The sequence below is a fragment of the Prionailurus viverrinus genome, chromosome B4 (genome assembly GCF_022837055.1).
Source record: "Prionailurus viverrinus isolate Anna chromosome B4, UM_Priviv_1.0, whole genome shotgun sequence".
Taxonomy (NCBI): domain Eukaryota; kingdom Metazoa; phylum Chordata; class Mammalia; order Carnivora; family Felidae; genus Prionailurus; species Prionailurus viverrinus.
Window position 1 is genome coordinate 83,800,777 of NC_062567.1, and position 11,183 is coordinate 83,811,959.

The window sequence follows — 11,183 nt, forward strand, 5'->3', positions numbered from 1 at the left end:
AACAAAACAAAACAAAACAACAACAACAAAAAACACCCCCTCTCAGCATTCACATTCCATTCAGCATAGTCCTGAAAGGTCTGGGTCTGGTTCTGTTGGAAATGGATCTAGTTGGTACAGTCCTTCTCAGAATAGTCCAATTCATCATATCCCTTCACGAAGAAGCCCTGCAAGGACAATGACACCACAGAATGCTCTAAGAGATGAAGCTAGGGGACATTCTTCATTTTATCCTGATGGTGTAGATCAGGAAACTGCAAAGACAGGAAAATTCTTAAAAAGGTTCACAGATGAAGAGTCTAGAGTATTCCTTCTTGATAGGGGTAATACCAGGGATAAAGAGGCTCCAAAGGAGAAAGGATCAGAGAAAGGGAGGGCAGAGGGAGAATGGGAAGATCAGGAAGCTCTAGATTACTTTAGTGGTAAAGAGTCTGGAAAACAAAAGTTTAATGATTCAGAAGGGGATGACATAGAGGAGACAGAGGACTATAGACAGTTGAGGACGTCAGTCCTTGCAGATCAGGGTAAAAAAAATGCTACTACATCTCACCAGAATACTGAAGAGGAAGGACCCAAGTACAAGTCCACAGTTTCACTGAAAGGCAATAGAGAAAGTGATGGATTTAGAGAAGAAAAAAAACTATAAACTTAAAGAGACTGGCTACGTAGTGGAAAGGCCTAGAGCTGCAAAAGATAAGCACAAGGAAGACGACAAAAATGCTGAGAGAACAACAGTAAAAGAAAGAAACTCAGTCACTTGAGCAGGTAAAGTCTGAAAAGCTCAAAGACCTCTTTGATTACAATCCCCCTGTACACAAGAATCTGGATGCATGAGAAAAGTCTACCTTCAGAGAGGAGAGCCCACTTAGGATCAAAATGATAGCCAGTGATTCTCATTGAGCTGAAGTCAAACTCAAAATGGCACCCGTTCCACTTGATGATTCTAACAGACCTGCTTCCTTGACTAAAGACAGGCTACTTGCTAGTACACTTGTGCATTCTGTCAAGAAAGAACAAGAATTCCAAACCATCTTTGACCACATTAAGTTGCCACAGGCTATCAAAAGCACTTCAGAGTCATTTATTCAACACATTGTGTCCTTGGTTCATCATGTTAAAAAGCAATACTTCAAATCAGCTGCAGTGACTCTAAACGAGAGGTTCACTTCATATCAGAAAGCCACTGAAGAATATAGTGCCAGGCAAAAGAGCCCTGAGATACACAGGAGAATTGACATCTCTCCAAGTGCCCTGAGGAAGCATACTCATTTAGCAGGAGAAGATAGAGTTTTTAAAGAAGAAAATCAAAAGGGAGATAAAAAATTAAGGTGTGATTCTCCTGATCTTTGGCATGACATTGATCATTGGAGAAAAGAAAGAAAGAAAGAACGGGGGATTCCAAGGACTCCAGGGAATCCAGTGGATCGAGAAAGCAGGAAAAGATTCCAAAAGATTACAAGGAATACAAATCTTACAAAGATGACAGTAAACATAAAAGTAGAAAGCAATATCATTCTCGATCCTCATCATCTTCAGCATCACCTTCTCCCAGTTTTCAAGAAGAAAAGGAGAGTAAGAAGGAAAGAGAAGAAGAGTTTAAAACTCACCACGAACTGAAAGAATACTCAGATTTTGGAGGAGTTAGCCGACCACGAGGAACCTTTCATGATGACAGAGATGATGGTGTGGATTATTGGGCCAAAAGAGGAAGAGGTCATGGTACTTTTCAACATGGCAGAGGGTGCTTTAACTTCAAAAAATCAGGTAGCAGTCCAAAGTGGACTCATGAGAAATACCAAGGGGATGGGATTGTTGAAGATGAAGAAGACACTATGGAAAATAATGAAGAAAAGAAGGACAGATACAAAGAAGAAAAGGAATAGTAAATCTGGAGTGAGATTGCAACAGAGAGAAGAACTTGCACCCACCTTTTTTTTTACCTGATTTTTGTTTTCAAATAAGAATATAAGCATTTTACTTAAACTTTACTGTTTGCAAGGAGTCAATAGAAATTTTGTTTTAGGTCTTCAAATATCTTGAAAAGTAGTAGACTGTATGTTGAAAGTTGTACTGAAATAAAGTAGAAAATTGTTACGTACCATAAAACAAAATTATTTTCCCCCAAACAAAAGCAGAATATTACTATACCAGTGGATAAAACACGTGGTTCTCTAATAAAATAGATGAACAGTTGAGCTCATATACAGGATTTATGGGAGTTTATATGGGGCACATAGGGAGATCCTATGTTTATATAGAGAAACAGGCCAGTGATAGATAACCAGGGACACTCACTGCAATCAGAGGTATTTGCTTTGATTGTGTGCTTATGAGGAGTAGCTTGTGGTACAAGACAGATTATTCCCAAGATATGCTTTGATGTCCACTTACCACATCACCACATAAAGAAGGCAGGCAATTTGTTCCTAATGTAACTAATAAAAAAGGCATCACAATTTTAAGATTTTTGAATAAGCACTACTTAACAATGTAATAGTGCAGTGTACTTAAATTCACCTTTGAACAAATTCATTGAGAAAAATTAAGAATGTGAACCCTAACAAGGAGACATGAAAGTATAAATTCTTAGAATAGAAAATCTCTATCAAACATAGATAAAAATCATATTAACCATATTTAGTTTGCGTCTCTATTGTTGTGTTAAGAGACTATATTTTATCCTTGGGGTTAGGTGATTTACTCACTTTACCAGCCATTGACAGGAAATTAAGACCTTACAACAAAATCTTAATCTTTAGTATTTAAAAACAGATATTTATACTTAAAGCAAATTTACAATAGTTCAATGTAGTTTTCATTCAATAAAGTTAATTCATTGTCAAAAACATTTTTTTTTCAGAAAATTATCACTTGATCTGACCTAAGCAAACATCTATTTCATCCTGGTTCCTATCACAGGATGGATCCTGTATGGAATATGTAACAGGAATGTCAAATTGTTCAGTGACCTAGCTTAATTAGACTCAGTTTTTAAGCCACTGTGGTGCTGTTTCACATGTCAGTGCCTTCAATTTGCTATTCCTTCTCTTGGAACTTTCTCCTTGTTTTTGTTCTATGTTTACAACTCAGTTCATCCTCAAAAATTTTATTAAAACTCGTGTTTATTTTTTTGCTACTCTGCTCTCCTATGTATAATTGACCAACATTCAGCCTCTGTATTTCTGTTCTTCAAAAGTGCTACCTATTATTTCAGATTTCAAGCATTAATATATGTGTGTTCGATATATAACAAATGCAACATATGCTATATTACAATATTTGTATTATGTTTTGTATTTGTTGCATATTATACATTTTATGTTTAAACATCATGTATTCTATATTGCATGAACATTTACATATGAATTTCTAATATTTAGAAAGAGTCATAAGTAAATACCAGAAAGTAAACACCAGAAACAGACAATTTCAAAGTGGGACACAGTAAATTGAGTGATTTTTTTGTCTTGCTCAGATGAAAAATTTGAAATCCAAATGTAAATGGAAGTACTAAATATGGAGAAAAAAATGAATTTATCTGTTATCTTCTATGTTGAAGTTAGTATCCAGTGCTGGTCAGATGCATTTGTTTTGGAACACATGTAATGTGCACAAGAACAGAAGGAAATCACATGGAGAACTGCCACAATTACAGTGATTGTTCATTCGCTATCGAAGCACCTTGAGAGTTTGTGTTAAGCCCAAATACTAAAATGACTCCTGTATCCAAAATACGTATCCAAAGCAAGAAGAAAGAAAACTTAAAGGCATTCTTCAATAAGGAATGAAAAATGAGGCCTGGGGCTCTCTTTGAGGGAAGGATAGTTTCTTCTCTAAAATACCGCTCAACTACCAGATAGATCACATAGTAGGATTACCTAAAAGCTACTGAAAACCGAACTCACATCAGTGAGGCTCAGGAACTAAAGCTCCTGAGATTGATAGGTAATCAAGCACAGCAAGCCTTAGACTTGGAGTGGAGGGACATTTTTCTTTTCTTGTTGTGCTAAAAATTACCCCAGGGAAGAATAGGGCCTCCTGAGAAACAGTATAGGAAAGTAAAAACAAAACACCACATTCCACAATCAAGTGGAAATATTATGTACCTAGAACTACAGAATATTTCGGGATTGTACTTTTTCTGTTGCCTTGGATTTATATAGCCACTATTTGCAGTAAATTTTTACAAAATGAATAACTTTGTTTTAATGGGAAAACTATATTCTTAAAAGTATAATACAATGCTTGGGGCTTACTCTTTATAGCCAGTATACTTTAAAAATAAAATGTTCCTGCAAAAATAAGTTAAGTTATAAATCATTATGCAAAGTTAGAGAATTCAAAGCTGTTACACCCAAAACTGCATGTGAGGAGCAATGAGTGATGGGGGGATTTGGGGAGGAATACATAAACCTAAATTCTTCCTTTTCCCTTACCGTGTTAGAGGCATACAGACTATGATAAGCCACTGGTGGAAACTGGAAAAAAACCAGGATAGTGCTGAAGTTCTGACTCTTTAGGTGATAAATGATGGTCTTGGGGACAAATGTGGATATAAAGGGTAGAGAGGCCAGAGAGGAGAAACAAAGCTGAATATAGATAAAAGTCCTGAATGGAGCCAGATGGGTAAAGCACTAATCCCTCCATTGGGGAAATAACTCAGATGACTATGGTTATGCCGTTGGGTTGGGCTGGGCTGGCACTGCTAACTTGTTTATGTCCTCCTGTACTGTTTCTACGAATGCTGACAGGATTGGAGATGGGTATAGTTTGTACTGAGAAGTCTTCCTCCCTTCTTATTTCTGTGTATATCCATGTTGTCCCCTATGAGCCTCAAACCAGAGGTCAGAGCTTCCCAAGCTGAATTCTATAAAATTTAAGAACAAAGAAGGCTCCCTCCTCTTCTACTACTGCTTACTAATCCACAACTAACTATAGATCTCATCAGGCAGACTCACCTGATGATGGAGCAATCCCTCACTGAACTTAAATAGTCAAAAAATGAATACAAGACATTTATGAAGGAGGATCAAGAAACACAGTCCAGAGACTGAGTATTGCTGTGGTCAAGGAACACAGACTCCAAAACCTGATAAATAACATGTTTAAATTTCTTTTCCTACTGTTTACTAATTTAGGAGCTTTAGAAAATTACTTAATGTCTCAGTGTCTCAATTTTTTATCTATAAAAAATGAATTGCTATGTCTAGCTGAGAGAGCATTTTTGAAGAATTAAATGAATTGATTTTTATAGAAAGCCTTTATAACACTCTGTACATACAAAGTATTCTATATGCTAGATTTTGTGGTGCCCTAGCAAAATAGTTGAAGTGGAGAATCAATAAAAATAAAAGCCAAAGCCTCTAGATAGACAACAACATGATATACTCAGGAAAGAGAATTAGAAAATCATCAGTCTTTTCAGATGCAATATTGAAAATAACAAAAATCACTGAACCAATATTGGACTATTGTAACAAATTGCCATTGATTTAAAAATAAATTACCTAGCTGTGATGTCATTCAAAAGAGGGTAAAATACATTTTTGGATACTCAAGTATTCAGAAAACAAAGCATTCTTGTAGTATTTTTGAGAATAATCTCAATAAATGATTTTTTTTCAATAAATGCTTTTTAAAAAATAAATTTAAATTTATAAAAATGTTATTCCAGAAATTGTGGAAATAAAGTAGATGAATAACATGAAAGAACAATATATAGTGGAAAATATTACAACATAGTAAAATGATGAAATTTGAACTCTAATATATGCTAAAGGTTGGATTATTAAAATTTTTTTGAAGATTCATGGAAGACACAAGACACAATAACAACAACAACTCACTAAAAATATCTTGATGAGGTTAAAGATGCAAGTTAAAATATATTAGGGAGGGTCATAGTCATATTTTCAGTGTTATCAAGTTAATAAAAAAATATTTTCATTGACAGGAGCACCATTGACTGATAATTTCCAGCTGCAGCCCCTTTTAGTCCACCATGGAGTTCTAGCTGAGACCACTCTAGCCTTGACCCAATTCTAAGAGATTAGAGACCTCTTTAGTAGGTGACTTTGCTTGGTGACTTCCAGTAGCCTTCTCCACCAAAACATGCTCAGGACTCTGAATAACTGAAGACTGGAGAAAGATAGGCATCTAGACATTTTTGGAACGTCAGCACCAGGTATTGGCACTCCCGCACAAGCTAGCCTCAGAGTGCAGACCTCTGAAGTTCAAATTCTGAGAAGAAATAATCGAATTACTGGGCCTGGGTGTGATGTATAACCCTAGGTCTGATATTCATCCCTGAATCAATCAGCCATGCTTGGGATGAAGCCCCTGGCAGGGGTAATGAGAAGATTATGCTTTGTTATCCACTATAAATATGATTGTCACACATCTATGCATAGAGGGTTCTTTATTTAAAAAAAAAAGGAGACTCTCATTTCTTATTATTTCTGTTTACATTTTTAATGGGTCTTAGAGAAAAATAAGCCATACATATGAAAAATTTCAAGGGGAAGGGTAAAAGTATAATAAGCAGGGAGAGCACTGATTGAGTTTGTGGCTAATAGGTTACACATCTTCCCCAGTGATATGTTGGACTCTACAAATTTTCTGAGAAATGTACAGAAGAAGCAAGCGGAAGTCAGGTCATAGTCTTGGTAAAAATGGATCTTTATGTAGCTGCTGTCCCCTCTACCCTTTGGAATGGAGAATGTCTGAGTCAAAACCGTCTTTGGGTGCAGACATGAGAAGAGACTTGAAGGATCAGCATTCATGTCATTTACTTTCTTTCCTTCTTTGTCCCAACATATATGCTTCCTTTACCATGGCTATTTTTTTTTTAATTTTTAATGTTTATTTATTATTGAGAGGCAGAGACAGAGCATGAGCATGGGAGGCGCAGAGAGAGAGAGGGGGAGTCACAGAATCCAAAGCAGGCTCCAGGCTCTGAGCTGTCAGCACAGAGCCTGATGCAGGTCTCAAACTCACAAACCATGAGATCATGACTTGAGCCAAAGTCAGATGCTTAACCGACTGAGCCACCCAGGTGCCCCACCGTTGCTATATTTTAAACTAGCATTTTAAGGTGCCATTCCAGTGAAGGGACATGAATATGTTGAAAAGAATTAGAGTAGATTTTAATTCCTCTGCCTGGTTCAGAAGCCAGATTTGATGGTCAATAGAAAACAGTTTCTAGCAAAACAAGGCAATGGGTAAAGTTTGATTTTATTACATCTTTTAAAGATCTTAATCTTTCCTTCCTATCTCCTCTTACCTCCAGGGAGCCCATCAACTCATTTTATCCACAGTGAAAATTTTCCCTGTACTGTTCTCAGAGGGGATTACTTCAAAATTGCACAATTGTCACATCAAATGGTCCAATTCCCTGAGGGTCCAAGTTTCAGGTACCTGCCCCAGGAAATAATCACATGAACCATGCTGAGACCATGGCTGATACCCCTGAATGTTATGTAATTTCAGTTTGTGGTAGGTATGAGAAAGCCTGTGTGTGGAGTCAGTTTTCTAATAAGTAGATAGAGCATGAGTATTATTAGATAACAAAACAATGATAAGAAACAAAAGTGTGTAATATTGTATTTTGTAAAAGGAGGGAAAAAATCCCCAGCTTCACTATTAACATTTTGTGCCACTCTTGTTTTGAACTTTTGGTTCTTAAGATTATGCTTGTCTTTTGTTTGTTTTTCAAATGTACTGTTTTCTCTCTCTGTCTCTGCCTCTGTGTGTGTGTATGTGTGTGTGTGTTTGTGTGTGTGTAATTTTTGATATTTTCCCAATAAAAAGTGATTAAGTGGGGTTATTTTCATATTACAAACTCCAGAGTAAATTGTTTCTTACAACCTGTTTTTTATTAATTATATCATATTTTCTTTCAGTATTATATTTCAAGAATTTTTAACATGACTGAAAACATAGTCTCTAAAATTTTGTTATCATCTAGTGTAATTTTTATAGAGAAATAATCATGCAGAGAGTGCATAACACATATATACATATAGTCAAAGAATATTTATAAAATGAACACCTAGTTAATTGCATTCAGTTACATCCCTCTGTCTTTAGTTAATCACCATCTTGACTTTGTGATGATCTTTGTCTTGATTTTTAAAAGCTTTTCCCAATAACCCCAAAATGATTTCATTTTTTACCTATTTAAACTTTATATAAATGAATATCAAATTCGATTTCCTTTTTCTTTTTTTTTTTTTGGTTTCAGGAGTAGAATTTAGTGATTCAATAGCTTACATGAAATACTCGGTGCTCAACACAGCAAATGTTCTCCTTAATACCCATCACCCTTTTAGTCCATCCCTCACAGCAACCCCCAGTTCCCTATAGTTAAGAGGCTTTTATGGTTTGCTTCCTTCTCTTTTTTCCCTTCTTCTATATGTTTTGCTTCTTAAATTACATATATCAGTGAAATCATACATTATTTGTATTTCTCTTACTGACTTATTTCATAGCATAATACTCTAGATCCTTCCATGTCACTGCAAATGGCAAGATTTTGTTCTTTGTGATGGCTGAGAAATATTCCATTGTATGTATGTATGTATGTATGTATGTATGTATGTGTGTGTGTATATGTGTATGGAAAAAACTCATAGTTTTTTTATCTGGTTTGTCCACATCTTCTTTTCAAATTATATGTGCCACTTACAGCTCTGCCCACTAGGAAACTTTTTCATCTTAGTTATCTTTTAGGGCCTCCCCTGAATATGACAGCAATACAGCTGCCATCTATTTTGGGCTTGTACCCCAGGTAATTCAACAACAAACCAATCTTGTGTTGCAGACTTTGAATCTGGAGTTCTCTCTTGTACAGCAAGAAGCAGATGCAGAATTGAATAGAAGAGAGGCTAATGTCTGGGAGGAGACAAGAGCCCAAACAGGGGTTTCATTTCTTTTTATTGAGTTTGCAGGGTTTTACATACGTGGTGAATGTGCAGAAGAAAACAATAAGATAATGGCCATTAATTTGTGTGTGTAAGAAGCAAAGGGCTTACAGGGTGAGTGGCGTTTGAAGTTGAGATTAAAGCACAATGATATACTGATGTGCCCGATGCCAGAAGGACAGTGTTTCTCTGTAGGCGATACAGCCAAGTAGCTGTTATCTCCATAGTTTAAGGTGGCTGGAGCATGCTGCCTCAAGGCTAACAAGGCACCCTTTTCACTAGCTAACCTTGGGCACTTTTGCCCCCATAGTGGCTTGCCTCCTCTTACTGTTCTAGGATGTTTCATCCTGTGGAGGCGGCTTTCTGCCCTAAGCCTTGTTTCACTTGATGACTAACCTTGGGTATTTTTTCCCTATGGCAGCTTTTGGCCTCTTTGCTTTGTCTTAATGATTGGCCTTGGGTGCTTTGGCCCTGTGGTGGCTTTCCACCCTAAGCCTTGTTAACCCATTGATGCAAGCATACAGAACTCTTAAACTTATTTCCCACAATCTCGGGCTTTTTCTAACTTTTTCCTATGGTCCTATGAGACCTGCCATTCAGCCATAGGTACAAGTGGAGGCGGGTAAAACCATGGTAGGTGCCATGCTCTTCTGGGCTATTCATGATCTACTTCTGCCTCCTACCCATAGTTTTTTTGTTTTGTTTTTATCTGGTTTGTCCCTGACCCTGGATCTATAGACTGCCATGGGGCCCTTGCAAATATGAAACTTGATAGGCCCGATAAAAACCGCCTAAAAACTAGAAGTTCTGCATACAGGACCTTTTGGTGTACCATGAGTTATGCAAATAATTCTCCACTGCAGATGAAATGGCCTTGCCCTCTAACTCTAGAGGATTTAAGTATAATTCTCCCATTGGGGCTTGCTATTGAACACATTATCCTTTCCTAATTCTGTCACGTCCCACACAGCAGGGACGTGGTTAGTATGTTCCAAGTATTGTACTGTGTTCTATACTTAAATTGTACATTTTTTTTCCTATTCTAAGCCTTTCTCACATGTGGCCAACTTTTTTAGCTGGTATATTCCAAAGTGTGGACTCTATTGTGTCCAGAACCCAAAGAGTTGCATAAGACACAATTATTATTAACTTGTAATGAAGATATTAAATGAAGCAGTGCTTTGTTGTTGTTATTGTTGATGATTTTAGAAGGAATATCTAGGCATACTCCTCACCACTAAACATCTAAAAATTTGCTATAGTAGCAGGTACTTGAAATTTCATAGGATTAACCTTCCACCATCTGTTCTTAAGAAGACTTCTAGGATACTTGCCTTGCTTGCTGGACTTGCCCAGTCAGCCTAACGTGTTGTTTTATTGTTATGTTATAATCAGTGTTATGGTTTGTGAGGTTTCTAAGTGACCATTATCTCTTTGTACCATATTCAGAGAAGATGGGATGGGGAGTAGGGAAGTGACATAGTTGCACAACAGAACTGTAATTGAAAATTGCTGTCTCTTCCAACTGAATGCACCATTTCTGATCCCCCCTCCATTTTTTGTTAGAATATAAATAATAACGTATTTGCCAAATCAGTGGCTAAATCATGTAGCTCAGGCCACATTAGTCTGCTTTGGCAAAAATGCCATTTCTTGGCACAGTGACTGAGACCAAAACTTACTATAGTCAATTCCTGATATGCATAGCAGTTAAGGTCTATAAAGTCACCATGAACACTGAATAAGTGATGCTAAACCATCACTCCTAGGAGAAATATAGGGTTAAGTTTCTGTGAGCCTCTGGTCATGACATTTTTATCAACCAATAAATACATATATTATTTTATGTGTATTTCTTTTTAAAGATAATTTATTTAATATATACTATTGACACATTTATCTTGAACTCATAGCCAACAGCACTATAGTTCATACTTGAATGAAGCTTATCTAGCACATATATCTTCTCCATAAAGCATATCATTACATAGTCTTCTTTGTAGCTAGGAACACTAAACACTACTGCTATGCTTAGGGATTATTTTAAACAATGAAATCAAAAATTAAAAATATATATACAATACTAAATAAACCACAAAAAGAATACTTATTACAGTATGAAAGCTAAAACAAGGTAGTGTCATCTTATTAAATTTTTAGGTTGATTAATTTATTTTGAAAGAGAGCACACATATGCAAACAGGGGAGGGGCACAGAGTGAGGGAGAGAAGGAATCCCAAGCAGACTCCATGCTGTCAGTGC

The 11,183-nt window shown here is 36.5% G+C and overlaps 1 pseudogene; it reads left to right on the forward strand.

Annotated features, from left to right (window-relative positions):
* Window positions 1–2,034, forward strand: part of LOC125170642 (bcl-2-associated transcription factor 1-like) — a 122,655-nt pseudogene extending 120,621 nt beyond the window's left edge.
* Window positions 2,035–11,183: the final 9,149 nt, after the last annotated feature.